We start from the raw sequence: 18,904 nt of genomic DNA, 5'->3' as shown, positions 1-18,904 counted from the left end.
AGAAGGGCTACAACCATCTTTCCAGACCATTAACTATTTTATTTGCTAAAATAAATTGTTTTTCTTCTGCTAAATTAAAATAAATAAATGTTTTAGTGCAACATTTATGACTTCTCAGTTGAAATATTCACAGAGGGTAACACACGTAACGTTCAGTTAACACACGTAACGCACCAATTTCACCAAAATAAAGAAGTTTTTACTGTTGCAAGAAATTTTTAAAAATCACTAAACACAGCTTCGATATTGTATCTCTCTATAAAAGAAAATATCTTAATTTTTTGCCTTTATACTTCACAGAATTAAATATATATATTTAAAGTTTCAAATATCTAGCATTATAAAGGGTAACACACGTAACGAAATTTCAGAAATTTTTTTTTTCAACATCAAATTAATTTGCGCCTTCAATCTTCGTTTTGAGAACTTACAACACATATAGATTTAACAACAAATTAAGAAAAACATAAAAAATATCTAACAAGTTTATTATAATAAGTGTTTAAGTTGAAATATGTCGTGTAAAAGTAACACACGTAACGTTAGAATCGCCCTTCTACATCTACTGTGCCAAACGGCGTTAAAGGGCTTTACAATAAATCAGTATCAGCAGCACCAGATCACAGCCACGGGCAGGCGGAGATTTAATCTACGGCGTCCACTTGTCACGGTTAATAGCTGACTGATATGCACTGCGCAATAAAATGTCTAATATCAGATAAGGAAGAAAATGATCACTTATATCTTTCTTTTTATTTCGCACGGGTCTTGCGTCATACTTTCTTACAGAGATTGCCTGATAATAAACATTTGGTAATAAAAAAAAATTGAAAGCAAAACGGAATAGAAAAAAAAAGGAGGACGACGTGATTTATGCAACTTCACCATTTTAGAAAAGTCGCGTGACTTAGCCGATTAATGTAGGTGTTTTTTGGCCCCGTTTTAAAATGCGTTAAAACGCAATCAATTTAAAACTTTAGTGAGCTTCATCGCCAGTTTTAAATGCTTTATTTTATTGCCTTCATTGCATCAGTGTAAAGGAATGTCTAGTAACAAAAGACTAGCAAAATTTAAATGATTTTTGATTCCGTGAGAGTGTTGAAATTTTCATGCAGACATCTCCAACTGGATACTTGCAAGTGACGTCATCCTAAGTAAATCATGGCATTTGTCGATCCAGAAGCCAATCAGGTTCGACTCATGCGTGTGACGCCGTTCACAGGTATCCGATTATATCTGACTTAAATAATATAGCTAAGAATAATTACTTCACTTCTTCTAGATTTGCAAGTACCTAATTTGGATACAGAACAGAGGGCCAATTCTACCTATTACAACAAGCTGTTATCATAACTTTTATGTTCATGCTAGTCCTTCCTGTCTTACATTTATTAGACTCAATGCTTTGTATCTAAATATGAATAAAAATGGGCTGAAAAACCATTCACATAAGGCCTATTGCTATTTCTTTCCCTGTCCTACATCTTTCCCTATTATATTTTCCATATATAATATTATACTACTTTTCTAATTGGTTCCTTGCAACTAATCACATGATTGTTCACGGCATGTAAAAGTTACAGCTTATAGGCTTGGGTTTAGCTTGGGAATCAATTTCGGATCAGATTTTGCTAAGAACATACAAGTGACGTCACGCGTGTATGTTGAACCTGATTTGCTGACCCACGCGTGACGTCGCTAGCAAGTATCCCATTCCTATTCGCGATATTATTCTTGTTATTCCCATAGAATCTATTTATTTGGATTTTATTTGGTCGAGAATTGGTCGCATGCGTAGTTAACCTTTTCTACTTGACTAAGCAATTAGCAGTTAAAATATATTTTAATGCAATAAAGCATTATGATATGTTTTCTATACATGAAAATTTTTCACACTAGATTTGTCAGTTTTTGTAAATTGAGATTTCATTTAATCACGGTCTTTGCGTCTCGTGCACTGTTATGATTAACAAATTTATAATTCATGAGCATGGTCAAAAATATATTGAGTGACATTTTATGAATTTGAGAATACAAATTTTTGGAATTCTTTGAACATTTCAGAATGCATGTATTTGCTTTTAAACAACAGGAAACTGTTTGAAAAACAATACTCCCTCTCCATAAAAAAAAAACAAAAAAAAAAAAAATAAAAAAAACTATAGAAGTTCATTGGCATACTAGGCAGAATAAAAAAATTGCACTACGCAATGTGGTTCGCAAATGACCATTTTTTGTTTTGAAGTTTTTAGAATTCTTGTCGAAATTGAAGCCAGCAAACTAAAACAGGAGTCGAATATTAATATTTAGAATCACTACTAAGGAAAATAGGATAACTAAAAATTATGGATGAAAATTATAAAAACTGTAAAACGATGAACAAAAAATAATTACAACCCAAAAATATGCAAGAAATTTTAATCTTTTTTTTTTTTTTAAATATTTTCATCCGAGAATCATTTTGCATGCTGTATTGCGTTGCTAGAAGATATAGAGACGAGTTGTAAGGGTGATTATTATATAGAAGCACATCCATTTCTCCAAGCTTTATCAGGCACTCAATCTGGTTTTGGTGTTTTTCATTGCACCTTTTTCAATAGTGATTTGTCAGTTTTGATTAAGCTTTTTTTCCCCCTGGCTTGTATATTAATTTATGATCTCTGATCAAAATTATATTATGATATCCCTTTAATAAGGATTCGAAAAACATATATGTATTTACAGCTGACAATAATCTATTTTTTAACGTAAAATGTAGAGTACTAACTTCAGAATTTTTCTAAACATGTTATTTTATAAAGTTCCTCAGACGACATGGGCACTAATTTATCAATAAATTCAGTAATTAAAAAATAACTTACTTTTTTTCTTCGATTCTTGATCTACAGCTTGTTGGGGGTGCCCAAGGTGCCCCAAGTCCATCATGGCCATGTGACTTCCGGCCATGGATAGGGCACCATACATGTCATCCTGCATCATCATCATTGTAAAGCTGTTATGTAAAACCAGACTTCTTTATTTTTTTAAATTCTTTGTGCCAGCTTACAATATTAATTTATCCTAATTTTAACAGGTTGATAAAATCTAGTAAAAGTTTCTTTCTTCATCAAAGCGAATGTTAAGCCTAAAATAAAAGAAACCATGTTATAAAATAAGTAAATATTTAATATAAATTTAAAATTTAAGTTAATTTATACTAAATATCCTCTTCAGCGATAAATAGTAAAGCAAATCAATAAACAAGGAAATAAAACATTTGAAACATTGGCACTTGAAAAAAAAAACATTTGTTTTACTAAACATGTTCTCATACAAAGTTCCTGAAAAAACATTTTTTTAAATTATTACATATTATTTTATACTAGATGAATACCCGTTCTTTGTACGGGTAAAAAAAAAAAAAAATAATTAATAAATCAGTACTAAACAAAGCTACGAAATGCAGAAAAATATTGAAAGACATGCACCAGCAAAAAATATGAAAGCTATATTTAAACTTGCGTGACTTATTATCATTTTATCATCATTTACGTTATTAGATTAAGAACAACAAGTTTCTAGTAGTTCATCGCATCAAAATAAAGTAGTCAGTATCATTTGACATAATGCTGTTGCCAACTAACCTCCATTTGCATTACATGGGGAGGAAAACCTCGAAAATCTTCCATGGTTAGCTCGATGGCAAGGGGATTCAAACCAATGACTCGCTACCACTGATGATATTTTGCGTCAGCACTGTGGTCGGTGCGAATCGGGAGCAGAAATAGCATCGACATCAAGTCTTTATATATTTTTCTGTTGTTTAACTTGAAATAATGGTTTGTTAGCATCGAAACAATGGCAGTCAATGAAAAAAATCCTATTTTTCAAATGTTTCTCCCGAACGATGTAATTGAAATTTTCGAACGATTTTTAGAATTGTGGCTAAAATTACCTCTTTCGCCTACTGTTCACGTTTCAGGGCGATTGTGATTTTGGAGTTATAAGAGTAACATACAGACAGTCAAACTCTTCATTTTGTGGTTAAAGATATTAGTTTTCCATTAACAATATAATGTAAAAATGAAAATCAAAAGAAAAAGAAAAAAAAAGTAGTTGCCTAATTTTTCCGTCCAAGTTTCACACTTATCTCTTGAAAAATCACGAAATTTTTCTCCCCATTATTTTCCTTCAAGCTTCATTAGATTTCGTTAATTAAAAACATAATGCGTTTAAATTATGTCACTTTTAAAACTTTTATTTTGTTTAGCTTAATGGGCTTAAGGAGTTAGTAAAAAGTAAAGTTACCAGAAAACTGTTACGGAATGAATGTTTTCAATTATAATGTGCAATGTTTTAATAATTAAAAAAAAAATAATAATAAGTAACTCCACTAATTACAATTTTTGTTTGTTTGTTTTACCAATCCACAGCACATATTTGTGAGGAACAACGTTTTGAAAGTAAAATATTTGGTATTTGGAGAAAAATAGAAAAAAAGCTTAATTATGTGTTTTAACTGCAATTCAAAGAAATATACTAACGAGGAAAAAAATGTAAGAATTATTTCATTTAGTTTATTATATTATTTAATTCAATTTATTTTGCTAAGGCATTGCGCCTACCTACATCCGTTAGGGTACTACCGTTTACCTGTGCAAGGAAATAGTAAGCCCCTTCCTCTTGGGTGTTGATATTATCAACATTATAAACTTATATAAAGCAATTTCAATACAAACAATATTATAAACTTATATAAAGCGAGTAAGCAATATTATTTAATTCATTACTATAGGGCATTAGCCGGAGATTAATCTCCGTATCCGAAGCACGCGTGGTAGAGCCTAACTCAAATCATTGTTGATCTTATAGGATACCGAACGCTCCCTATATGGTGCTTTATCCCCCCCCCCCCGCCAGTAAAATTTAAATTTTAAACTGAAAACAATTAAAACCTGATGAAAAAAAACTTTACAAAAATTGCAAACAAATTAAAACATGTAATATTAATAAGTTGATTCTAAGTAATATTTTAAAAGTAAATACCATTGCAAGTAATTGCTCAATTAACTTCAATACTGTCATCTGACAAAATATTTTAGCTTCAATCAGAAGTATTCGTAAGTACACCAAGGTATTCGTTTTCATTTAAACGTCTTGACTTTTCAACGTTTCTTCGCAGCGCCTTCCGCTGTCGCGTATTGATAGCACTACGATTATTTTCCAGTTAATTTTGTGCAGCTAAATCATGCTCAGTTCTATGCCGCTGTTGATATCGCCTAAGATATTCACGGCGATCCACTTTTTATAAAAGATATAAGTATAAAGTAAACTCTGTTCAATATATTTTGATAATTTGGAATGTAAATACTTTTTTGAGAGAGTGTTGATTCGTGCTTCCAATAACTCTATCTGATTTATCAAAGCTATTAAAATATATTGGAATTCTAAAATAAATAACTGCGTTCTATCAAAACAAACATTTTATTATAAAACTTTAGAACAACTATCTTATTACATTGCCACTCAAAATTATTAATAAACACTAAATAATATTGCGTTAATGACACTTTTTTGTAATGACGTCATAAACAATCGTTTGCATAAAGTTTAGTTCATAATAATCATATATAATCGTTTGCATAAATAATCGTTCGGTCTTTTTATAGCTTTACGTAACAAGTGTGAGGATTTTTTTTTTTATTTATTTTTTTTATTTATTTATTTATTTATTTTTTTTTTGGAATGGCGATGTTATAATTTTGTTGGTGAGTTAATAAATCTTCCTTTTTATAAACGTAATAGTAGAGTTTTCTTAATTATTTGATTCGAAGTCCTCTGAGTTTTATTTGAGGTTAGTTTGTATTTTGTATTTTTTGACAGCATTATTAAAAATTATTACCTTTTCACATACACGCGTTCTCAATTTTGATTGGCCAAGAGCCCGCGCTCTGCTGTCTTGTTACCAGACTTTTTTCTTTCTTTACTTTTATAACCTACGTTGAACAGCCGACTCAACAGTTTACGATTATCACTGTTTAACTCCGTAACCCTGCAAATCTAAACCCTATCTAGAAGCCATGAAAACTGCTGGAACAAGCATTGGGACAAATTAGCTTCGTGAGCGACTTTTTGATGAAAGGAGCATGTATTTCCGTTACATGGAGAGGAAAACCACGAAAACATACCACAGTTACCCCGATGGCAAGAAGACTCTAACTCATGATCTGTCTATCACCAAAGATATTTTACGTCAGTAATGTATTTGGTGCAAGCTGGAAGTAGAACTTGTGCCAATCGGCCACCGCTGGAATTCGAACTTGAGTATATCCTGAGCCTCCATGGCTCCTGTCTGAATGTTTTACATCCGTCGTTGAACAACAGACTCAACCCCGTAGCCTTGTAACTTTGAACCAATCCAGAAGACAAGGAAATTCCCGGATCTGTACCCCCAGAAGTATTAATTTGTTATGGGAACATGGAGAACTTTGAGACTGGACAGATTTAACGTGCATCAGTCACCATTTGACTGCACGGGGACTTTTCGGCACGCTGGGATCGAACCCGTGAACTCCTGACCATGGGCCCAGCGCCCTAATTTGTGGTATTGTTATCTTCGGAAAGCATCATAATTTTCTAGATTATGCTTAGAAAATGTTCTTTTCGCCAAAAACTAGAAAAAAATGACGTGTGAAAAAAATGGGTGAATTAATTTTAGTTCATAACCATAAAAATAATTTCAATAACTTCCAGTTATCTTAACTAGATTAAGAATAGAAAAAGAAATTAAAAGTCCCTTTTATCTTTCCCCGACATAAAACACATAAGCTCGAGTTAAGAAGAAAAAAAAATTACCGAGAATTTCACTTTTACTCTATTCGTATTCCATTAAACGATTTCCGGTATATCTCAACACTCATAGATAACGCAAAAAACTCGTCTAGGATTCAAAGCAGGGGAAAATAAAATAAAAAAAACGATAATACCGACAAAAATATCAATTTTTTGCTTATTTATTTGTTTGATTTCTCTTTCCTTTCTCAAGGAAAAGTTGCTGGCATATTTGTTCTGCTCCGCCGAACGCTAATGCCCGATCTTCAAATCCCAAATTTCGTGAAGGCCACCCCGGCCGATAACTATCTATTCTCAATTACTCTATAACAACGACCTTACCACTTGTCTTGTAGATTTCTGTTTGCAAGGTCAAGTTTTTGGCCACTTCTAGAGGGGGCGGTAGTTTTTCCACATCGTTCACTTTTTTTTTCGTGCAAGTGAAGATGGTAAGATGTAAATCACGACACTTCCGCCAAACCTTGTGAGATTAATTATGTTTTAAATGTAGTTGAACTTTTTGATTAAAAAAGGCACATTAATCTCTCTCTCTCAATGTGCAACCTTATATCTTTTTCATAATTACCAACACAAATACAGACTGTTTAGCGTATAAGAGTAAGTTTGCAGATAATTATTATATTGTTCAAGTGTGCTGTTAACTTGAAATATTTCACGAACGATCTCATGCAAAAAAGGGTAATTGTGGAATACAAAAAGGTTTAATTTGTAAACTGGAGATTGTTCTTTTGGCGGAACTTGACAATACATTTATTAAGATGTTTAAAATGGTTTAAACCACATAGGCAAAACATCAAACCGAGCATTCAGAGGAGTTTACCTTGCATCGGTCCAAACTTTCAAAAACTTACAATCTTACATCGGTCTAAGCATACGAAAGGGTTTAACTTACATCGGTCCAAATGTTGAGAAGAGTCTGCCTCACATCGGCCTAGACACTCAAACGGGTCTAACTTACATTGGTTAAAATATTCAAAAGGGTTTAGTTCCCGTCCATCTGAATTTAAAAAAATCGATGCCATTACAAGCAATCACCAATAGGTGTGCAAACATCCAAAAGTTTTCAACTCAAATCAATCGGAGCATTCATAAAAGTCTAACCAATATCGATCCAAGCATTCAAATGGGTCTTCCTCACATCTCTCCAAAGATTTAAACGGTTCAATTCATATCAAATTAAACATTTAAAAGAGTCGATCTCACATCGATCTAAGCATTTAAAAACTTTAAAACTGACATTGGTCAAAGCATTTGAAAGGGTTCAACTTACATTGGCGTAAACAATCAGAAAAATCTACCTCACATCGGTCGAGGCATTCAAAGGGGTTTAACTTACATTGGTCAAAATATTAAAAAAGGGCATCTGCATTTTAGAAATCGATGTCATTACAAGGAGTTTGCCAAACCATAGAGTCATTCCACGTTATGTATGAGGATACAAAACTCCTGTGCTTCAAATGTAGCAAACACATTTGGAATTCGCTAACAGTTTATGGAAAATGATGAACTCTTATTTGTTTTATTTATTCAATTTTTTTTTAATGTATGACGGACATATCTGATATATCAGCAAATTAGAATTCTATAAACTATTTTGTAAAGTATTAAAATGGAAACTACGAGTATATTAACGTAAGTTTTGATTTTTGTTAATTTTTTTGAATATTTTTAAATCAAACTGAAACTAGAGTAAAAATTTATGTATTTTAATTTGTATTTATTTCCAATGTAATTTAGTGAAATTTCGTAGAGGAAATCGAACATTGGTCTAATACTCCATATGAATCTCTGTTGTTCAGGAAGAATTCATCAGCTTGAATACATCTAAAATATTTTTACATTAAACCATTACTGGTGTAAAAGTTTATGCAAGTTTTTAATTTGTATTAATTTCCAATGTAATTTATTAAAATTTCTGTGAGGTAATCGAACATAGGTCTAATAATCCATATGAATATCCGTCACTCAGGAAGAATTGGTCTGCTTGAATTCATATAAATATTTTTCCATTAAACCAATACGGGTCTAAAAGTTTACTCAAGTTTTTTGTGTATTAATTTCCAATGCAAGTTATTATTTTTTCCAGGTTATTATTTTATGAGGAAATCGAGCATCGGCCTGATGCTCCATGGGAATCTGCGATGAACAGGAAGAAATCATCAGCTTGCATAGGTCTTAAATATTTTTACATTGAACCAAAACTTGAGTAAAGGCTTGCCCAGGTTTCAATTTGCGATTATTTCCTAGGTAGTTTTTAAGATAATTTCGTTGGATCTGAACTTTTCAGAAAGAACTATAGTAAATATTTTATACCAAAATAATATTGAAGAAAAAATTTACGAAAGTTTTAATTAGTACTTATTTGCAATGTAATTTATTAAAAAAAATTTACAAAATTAATCCAACTACAAATTAATTATTTCGTTGTCATTAATTATTTCCAAAATTAATTTCGTTGAATCTGAACTTCTCAGAAAGAACTCATCACGCTTATCTCGATTAAAATAAAGTGAATATTTTCATACCAAAATAATAGTGAAGTAAAAATTTACGCGAGTTTTAATTTGTACTTATTTGCAATGTAATTTATAAAAAAATATTTTACAAAATTAATCCAACTATAAATTAATTATTTCGTTGTTATTAAGTAATTCCAAAATTTATTTGGTTGGATCTGAACTTTTCAGAAAGAACTCATCACGCTTATCTCGATCAAAATAAAGTGAACATTTTTATACCAAAATAATATTGACGTAAAAATTTATGCAAGTTTTAATTTGTACTTATTTGCAATGTAATTCATAAAGAAAGAAATTTGCAAAATTAATCCAACTACAAATTAATTATTTCGTTGCTATTAATTATTTCCAAAATTAATTTGGTTGGATCTGAACTTTTCAGAAAGAACTCATCACGCTTATCTCGATCAAAATAAAGTGAATATTTTTGTACCAAAATAATATTGAAGTAAAAATTTATGCAAGTTTTAATTTGTACTTATTTGCAATGTAATTTATTAAAAACAAATTTACGAAATTAATCCAACTATAAATTAATTATTTCGTTGCTATTAATTATTTCCAAAATTAATTTGGTTGGATCTGAACTTTTCAGAAAGAACTCATCACGCTTATCTCGATCAAAATAAAGTGAATATTTTTGTACCAAAATAATATTGAAGTAAATATTTACGCAAGTTTTAATTTGTACTTATTTGCAATGTAATTTATAAAAAAAAAATTTCAAAATTAATCCAACTACAACGAACTACGCTATTAAGATTAAATAAAAGAAGAAAAAAGAAAAAATCATGACAACAATAACCAAGTAGTTACTCATCTACCAACAGAAGTTGAAACACTTTTTTTCTTTTTTCCCACGCGCAGTCATTAGACCGAAATTACTATAAAAAACGAGCGAGAGGAAATCGAACAATTTGAGTGAATGTTGGGGGTGGAGCGGGATGAACAGAGCATCTTAGGATCTTCGAAAAGCTGTCAAACGAAAATGCAAAGAAGTTTGAAGTAGGGATAATACAAAAGAATAAAATACTCTTAACAACGAAGACACAGCCAGGGTAAACTTGGGTAGCAAACCTCGCTCTTGTTCAAACACGGATTTCCTTTCAATATAAAAACGTTGCCATTTGGCTTCTCTAAGTACATCGGTTTTATTTGTCATTAGGGATTTGTTATTTTACTTCATTTATTTTTTTGTATCCAGTTTTTTAGATTGAGTCCCGCTGAGAACTCTCCCCTCTAATACCAGATAAACTCTGCGTAGATTGGCGAAACGTTGGCGACATTGGATAAGATGTTTAAGTTCTTTTCTTAGTACGCGATTACTGTAAACTGAAATAAAGATTAAGGAATAAACCATTAAAAAATATATCCTGACTTTTCATGGTAAAATAATTCATATATTATTAATGCTGATGTACTTATAAATATTAATTTAAAACTGAATGTACAAGTGAATATGGTTTTCCTATGATATCTTGATTATTGTAATTTTAAATAGATTATGGAATAAACCATTAAAAAATATATCCTGAATTTTCATGGTTAAATAATTCATATATTATTAATACTGATATACTAATAAATATTAATTTAAACTTGAATGTACAAATGAATATGGTATTGCTTTGATATGTCGATTATTGCAATCTTAAATAGATTAAGGAATAAACCATCAAGAAATATATCCTGATTTTCCATGGTAAAATGATTCATATATTATTAATACTGATATACTAATAAATATTAATTTAAAACTGAATGTACAAGTGAATGGGGTTTTCCTTTGATATCTTGATTATTGTAATTTTAAATAGATTATGGAATAAGCCATTAAAAATATATTCCGTCTTTAAAGGGTAAAATAATTCATATATAACTATTACTAATACAATGATATACTAATAAATACTAGTTTATAATTGGAAGTATAAAACTAATGAGTACGACATTCCATTAGTATATCGAGATTCATTATAATGAGACGTTTAGACCCAAAGTGGGTCAGTTCCAAAAATATAGATACGATATTCCTTCGATATATCAATGATTGTGACCTAAAATACATTAAGGGGGGAAAAAACTATTAAAAAATATATCCTGACTTTCCATGGTAGAATAATTCATATATTACAAACACTAATACTGAAATACTTAAAAAAAACTATTAACTGAAAGCAAAAGACAAATGAATATGTCATTCTCTCGCTATATCGAACTTCATTATAATGACACGTTTAGATCCGAAGTGGGTCAATTTCATGAAAATACGATATTCATGGAGCTACCTTTATAGATACGATATTCCTTCGATATATCGAAAATTGTAACCGATAACAGATTGAGGAATAAATTATTTAAAACTTTATTCCGACTTTCCATGATAAAATAATTCATATATTTGTAATATTAATTACACTAATAAATACTAAATTATAATTGAAAGTACCAGACAAATAAGCACAGCGTTTTCTCCCTCTATCAAGCGTCATTATAATGAGACCTTCAGATCTAAGGTGGCTTAAGTCCAAAAATTATAGTTCTGGGATAATCAAGATTCAAATGTACACTACTGCTTGTTGAATCCTATAGTTGTTGAATCCTATAGTTGTTGAATCCTATAGCTAGTTGAATCCTTGAGACCTTCAGATCTAAGGTGGCGTAAGTCCATAAATTATAGTTCTGGGATAATCAAGATTCAAATGTGCATCACTGCTAGTTGAATCCTATAGTAGGTTGAGACAACTTGGTTCACTTTGTTTTCAGAGGTACACTTCATTTTGCCTCTGAAATATGTTATACATAAGGCAAGAATGGAAGATGAACCAAAATTGATTACCTACATTGAAACCAAGATTGATTGAAAACAATTAGGTCCTAATTGGACAATGGACAAGTAGAGATCTCACAAGATTTTTCGAAGTTCAAAAGTCCAAAAGATGAAGTCCAAAAATTTTACAATGCCTCTACCTGTAACTGGCTACGATTTCACCTCACCATCAATCCTTATGGGTCAATGCCCGGAATTACAATACATATTTTAATAAAGCATTATAATATTAGAAAGTACATAAATCAAAGATAGAAATATCTATTTATTAATAAAATTGCATGCTCCTATTAAACTAATCCCAGGTTTATTTAAAATTTCTGTTTATGATTGTATAACATGTTTGAATGGCATTCAGAGTTACATAAAATATTTACTGCATTGCATAACCAGAGTTGAAGTGCTTCTTCAAACGGTAAAAAAAACAACTTTGTTCTTCCAAGTCAATGTTAACATTTTATTTTATATTTTAATTTTTAGAAATGTAGATATCAGATGCTGGTCTGTCATCAGATTTCGATGTGAAAATTCATCTCGAATAATAGATTAATTAACAGATTAATAAGATAGTATTGGGTAAGAAACCAACATAGAAAATGATTCTAAAACAGTTTTAATATTTACTATAAATGTGGTGAAAAATTGTTTTTTCCAGTGTTAGTCAGTTACAGATAAGAATTTTCCGTTATTTAAATTGGGGCAAAAGATACATTTTATGAACGTAGTACTTCTGAATTCACATTTAATAAAATATTTTATTTTTCTCATCGAACATGCATTGTTTGATTTACTAAGACGCTTAAATACAGAGGTATCTTCCAAAGAAATAAAAATTAATTTCTGTTTATTAATACTGCAGCTTCTTAGTTATAATTGTTTAAAGAATTTCCACTTATAATTATAAGTACGCGATTCCTTATTTGGTTTCTAAAGTCCCATGCTAAAGGTACCTCTTAAATTAAATTTTTAATATAAATTTCTAACATAGTAGATCCGTAACGATGAATTGTGCATCAGTAGATGGAATTGCCCTTTCGCCTTTTTAATAAACTCATTATATTATCATTCCAAAAAAGGAACTTGAATATATATATATAATTATATATATATATATATATATATATTATATATATATATATATATATATATATATATATATATATATATATATATATATATATATATATATATATATATATATATATATATATATATATATATATATATATATATATATATATATATATATATATATATAAGCCATAGTTTAAGTACATTACACTTGAAACAATGCTCTGATTTTAAACATTACATATAATCTTGCCATGAAAAATTATCTTGGCTTTAGAACAAATGAATAATTTAAAAATTTAAAAAGTTATTAAACTTTTTAAAAATCGCCAATTTTGCGTTATTTCCCCACCTAGATGAAAATTATTAAAATCATCGTCGTATTGTCAGTTTTTGCAAATTTTCATTTTCATGATCCCAGGTAATGCAACGTTGGAGTAAGTTTTTAAATATTAAAAAATTAGACCACAAGTGCTTTTCATTTTCACAAAACTGTTGCTTTTCACCATACTGATGTTTTGCACCATTTTCAAAATAAGCGTAGACAGCGCTGGCTTTAGATAGGCTAAACTTGACCTAACAGTCATGAGTAACAGTTGCAAACTCAGAACAGTTGTATAATAACATATTATTAGCGAAAAAGCATCATTTCATATTACGACGGAGCCTTCGAAAAACAACCTTAAGTTAGGACATAAAGATTTGGTTAGAAAATTAAGAAGAAAAAAAATGGAAAAATATGTCTTCTTTAATTTTTGTTATTTCAGCTTAACAATTTATAATATCCTTTTTATAGCTTAAGACGATTTCACTCACAATGTTTTTAAAGCGTGCATGAATAATAAGGGTAATAAATTATTCACAAAAATGAAACAGATCAAAAGTCATCAATAAAATTTTATATGTATAGAATGTTGTAAGATTTGTATAATGTGAAATTGTATTTTAATTTTTTTTCAAATTAAAATTGAGGAGTATTTCATATTGAAATTGGGCGGAAGAACTCATCTCAATGAACGATGAAATTCCATCCAACAAATTAGAATGAAAAAAAAATCGTAATTCTTTCTTCCTTCGTCGTTAGACTTCCATTATGAGAATCCAACACACTAAGTCTTTTTTAAAAACACAAATGAAAAATCAAAAACTTTCAGCGATCGCCAAATGGCGCCAACACGCAGACGTGAGAAAAATCAATCTGTTTATTAGCAATAATTGCTTGTTTGTAATGAGCTAAGGTTAGAGCCTTTCATGTTTACTCTAGGTTGTCGACATCTACAATTCTATTAACTACCCTACACCCACCCTCACTCCCCTCCATCGCAAACACATTCATTCATCTGATTTTTTCGCGCGAGCCTACAGGAAATATGAGTATTTTTTTTCCTCTCTTATTCCAACAAATCCATTTGAGGGAATTAAGATGAGCAAAACGTAAGAGGGTGCTCAGATTTTACTCGGGTGGACTTGTCAGACGTTTTTCATTCATTTTGTTTTTGTTCGTAAAAGTTTTTGCTCAACTACTTAAAGGAATTTACATTGAAATTATTTCTTACTTTGCGTCAGATTGTGGACTTAAAGCAATTTTGTGTTTTTAGAGATTCTAAAACAGGAAGGTGTGTTAAAATGACGTAAAATTTTACTGTTTTCCGGAGTTTGATGCAACATAAAATGGGCGTTTTTTTTGGCCTTTTGACTTCCATGTAGTTTTTTCCCCATAGTTAATTTTATCATTATAATTTTTTTTCTATTTCAACCCTTTCAGTACAACTTTTTTTTTCTAATTGAACAAAACAAATTTCATACTCCTGTATCTAACAGAAATTTAGGGGGGAGAGGACCAATTATATATGTTTATAAATATAATTTTTTTTATCCATGCTATATATTGTAATTCATATAATAACAAAATATTTTATACATTTTTGTTGCTATAACGCAATTTAGTTATTATACTACATTGATTATGAATTTAATTTTCCATACTAATTATGAATTTTCCGTTCATAATTAGTTGTTAGAAATATCAGAAAATCATTATTTTATTCATTCCTAATCATGCAATTTCATTTATAGATAAGAACTGCATTTTGTATGATACATTGTACAACCACAATCCGGTATTCAAACATGCACACACATTCTTTGTTATATTATATGCACAGATTATATATTTATATTGTATATTTATAATATAAGTAAATGGTTGATGAAAATTGACAATTAATTATTCCTAGTTACCAATTTTTATTTATAAATAAGGACTCGATCATGTATGATACATTTCGCGATAATGGAAGATTTTTTATATGTTTTTGCATTATTGACAACATAATTGATGTATTGTGCGTAATGCCGATGCAATATAATCACTGAATTATGCTGATTCCGGAATTACTTTTTTAATATTTAAATTGTATTTATAAATCCAGTATCAGAAAACTGCAACTCACTTTTCCTAATGTTTAAGTACAGGAATGAATTTATATTTTTAGTATGAGACATACTGCCATTGACTTTTAAATTTTACTCAATTCACTATAGAATAATTAAAAGTTTAGCGATGACATAATAATTTTTATAGGAAATATACTGATATTAAAATCAAAAAACTAACGTAACTTATTGTAGAATAATTAAAAAAATTTAAAAATTCATTAATATTTATTTGGAACACATGCTGATATTAAAATCAAAGGCTGACACAACTTTTTGTAGCATGATTAAAAGTTCAGAAATGCATTCATATTTATAGAAAATGTAATGATACTGACTTTTAACTTTTTACACAACTTACTAATAACTAAAAGTTAAGAAATACATGCGAATAAATGATATTGACTTTAGTTGGTAAACATCCCCCAAATTTATGTAGAGTTATTAAAGTGTTGGAAGTCATTCATATTTTTATATAAAAAATTCAGATAATAACTTCAGATGTTACTCAACATTATCGATTGGTAAAAAGTTTTCTATTTATTATAAAAGGCCTGCTGAAATTAATATTCAAGTTTTACATTAAGAAAAGGTTATATAATAGCTAAAAGCAGGAAAACATGTTGGTATTTTAAAATCCAAGACTTATACAAATTATTGTTTAATTATTTAATATGTTTAAATACATTCATATTTTCCATAAAAAGTGCTGTCACTCCTTACAAAACGCATGCTAGAAAATAATTTGGTTTCCAAAAACTCCTTTTTTTTGGTTTTAGTTTGTTTAATACCAAAAATTTTTAATTAAAAATGTTAAAATGATTTCGAAAATCCGCTATTTATTATAATCATTTGTTAAAAGAATTGAGTTTTTTTTCCATTTAATTTTTTTTAACTCAATAAGATATGAAGCCACTTTGATTAAAACCAATTAATTTTCAGAAATGCTTGAAAGTTAAGTAAAATAAGAAACAAAATTTGCCATTTTTCTTAAAGATAATGTGATTTAAAAGTTTTTCTATATTCTTCAAATTTAGAAGACGATTAATTTAATAGAGATTACTTTTATTATTGATAACTATTTACAATAAATCTGTTAATTCAATGACAGATTGAATTGGAAAATGCATTACTTTGCAAACATATTTATTTACTCCTTTTAAAATTAAACAAGCATTATTCATAATAAATGGAGAAAAAAATTCTAGTTAATTACCGTACTGTATGGTAATGACTTTTCTGGTAAAAAAAAGAAGAAAAAAAAAAACTACAAAATTTTGATAATAAATAAAATATACTGTATTCAAACCGAATTTGAAAATATACTGTATTCAAACCATTAATTTACTAATTTTTCAATTCAGATGAGAATGGTTTAAAAGAAATTCCGGTTTACAAATTATAGTTTTTATTATTACTGTAAAAATTACCGAGCCTCTTGGTGATCCCATAGAGATAGAAACAGGGTACATTTTACCCTAATCTGGTAGTTTTGACCATATTTTTTCTTTCAGAGTGTGAGTTTTTGTTTATAATTAAAAAAAAAAAAAAAAAAAAAAAAAAACTCCTATGAGTGCATACTTGTCAAATTATGATAAAAATTGGAAAAACGATTTTTTGAAAACTGATTAATAGGAATAGATAGATAGAAAAAGACTTATGAAGAGCATAATTTATAAATAAGAAACAGATAATAGAATATATTTAAATAATATTCTTCCTGTAACAATTTTGGTCTTAATTCTTCAATAAAAGTTTTTTTTTTTAATTTTAACCATCTGCATGAGATTTCTACATTACTAATGCGTCATGGGAATTAAGTTTTATTTTATTTTATTGATTTGTTAAGGAGAACTACATTTTTCTGCGGAAGTATGCTAATTTAAATATAATTATGTGTTTCTAGAATTTTACAGAGAAGAATAACTTTTTTTTCCGCAACAAATAGTATAAAAATGAAAAAAAAATATTTGGAATGAAAAAAAAGTTCTAAGAAAAAAAAATTTTTTTCTCCTTCAAATAGTTATGAAGAAACGTGCTCTTCAGAAATACTTGAGGAAAAAATTTTTCAATTTTCTCACCAAAAGTCACTCAACCTGAGAGATATTATTTTGAACATGAGGTTTCCTGTTCCAAGAAAAATACTTAATCAGAAGAAAAATAAGAAAATGATTAAATAATAAAAGATAGATAAACACGACTAACTAACAACTTAGCAAACATAGCAAAATAATAAGCTTAGTATAATAAATTTAGAAACATAATAAACTTAGCAAGTTAAACGTATCTTGAACTTAAACACGATAAAAATTATTTTTCTAATTTAATTATCCATGTTTTGTTATTTTGCACACCAGAGATTTTCTGGTACAGGAAAAATTCTTACTCTGAAACAAATTTGTAAATAAAAGATACATTAAAGTAATAAATTTAACAGATTAAATATTATTTTAACTAACAGATTAAAGAAAATGTTACTTTAACTTACAAATTATACGTTACTTTAAGATTTAAATTTAAAAAAATAAATAAATAAAAGGTAGTTAATTGAGGTTATCATAATAAACTTTAAAAATCAAATACTTAGGCTAAAAGGCTGTAAAAATCAAAATTTTGAAACATTGTAAAATTTGTGTGATTCTGATTAAATTGGAAATGACGTGTGATAAAATTTGGCTAAAAGATTTTATCATGATACCTTAGAGCAGGGTGTAAAAGCATAATTAACTGCATAAATTTACTTTTCAGTTTCGTATTTTTACTAAATGTGTGGTAATACGAACTACTATTTTGAAAACCAGACATTTCGGTAAGCCGTTACCATATGAATATTGCCAAATGAATGATTCAAATAACTTATATTTTGGTTATATTAACCAAAATTAAATTTTTTTAAACCAGAAATATTATTAGCATAAAGTACAGTAATTTTACTAGAATTTTTTCTCCAGGTGTAAAATTCGTCGTGTAACAAAATTATGATTTTTCCTACATCATTTCTTACGGAAAATGAAAATGTAGAATATATCTACTATTTGTCTTTAAAAAAAGGAACGGAAGATATTAAAAATGTATCTTTTTTTTAAAAGAAGAATAGAAGAAAAGAAGTATTTTAACACTTAAACATTTAATGCGAAAAACAACCGAAATAACCATTTTACTAAATCTTTTTCATCATACACATAATATACTGCATTCCCTCCATGAATTACATATA

General features: G+C 28.8%; 1 long non-coding RNA gene across 1 annotated transcript in view; it reads right to left on the bottom strand.

Annotated features, from left to right (window-relative positions):
* LOC139425162 (uncharacterized) overlaps positions 1 to 18,904 on the bottom strand; it is an 81,581-nt gene that overhangs the window by 42,711 nt on the left and 19,966 nt on the right. Inside the window, exon 2 of the long non-coding RNA XR_011636439.2 lies at positions 2,862 to 3,124. This is a non-coding gene — a long non-coding RNA (uncharacterized LOC139425162). The remainder of the gene's footprint in view (positions 1 to 2,861; positions 3,125 to 18,904) is intronic.

Source organism: Parasteatoda tepidariorum, chromosome 6 (assembly GCF_982258835.1).
Source record: "Parasteatoda tepidariorum strain Cologne lab strain chromosome 6, Ptep-v5.0, whole genome shotgun sequence".
In the NCBI taxonomy this organism is placed as follows: domain Eukaryota; kingdom Metazoa; phylum Arthropoda; class Arachnida; order Araneae; family Theridiidae; genus Parasteatoda; species Parasteatoda tepidariorum.
The sequence above is the reverse complement of the archived record's forward strand: the minus strand, read 5'-3'. Positions and strand labels throughout refer to the sequence as shown.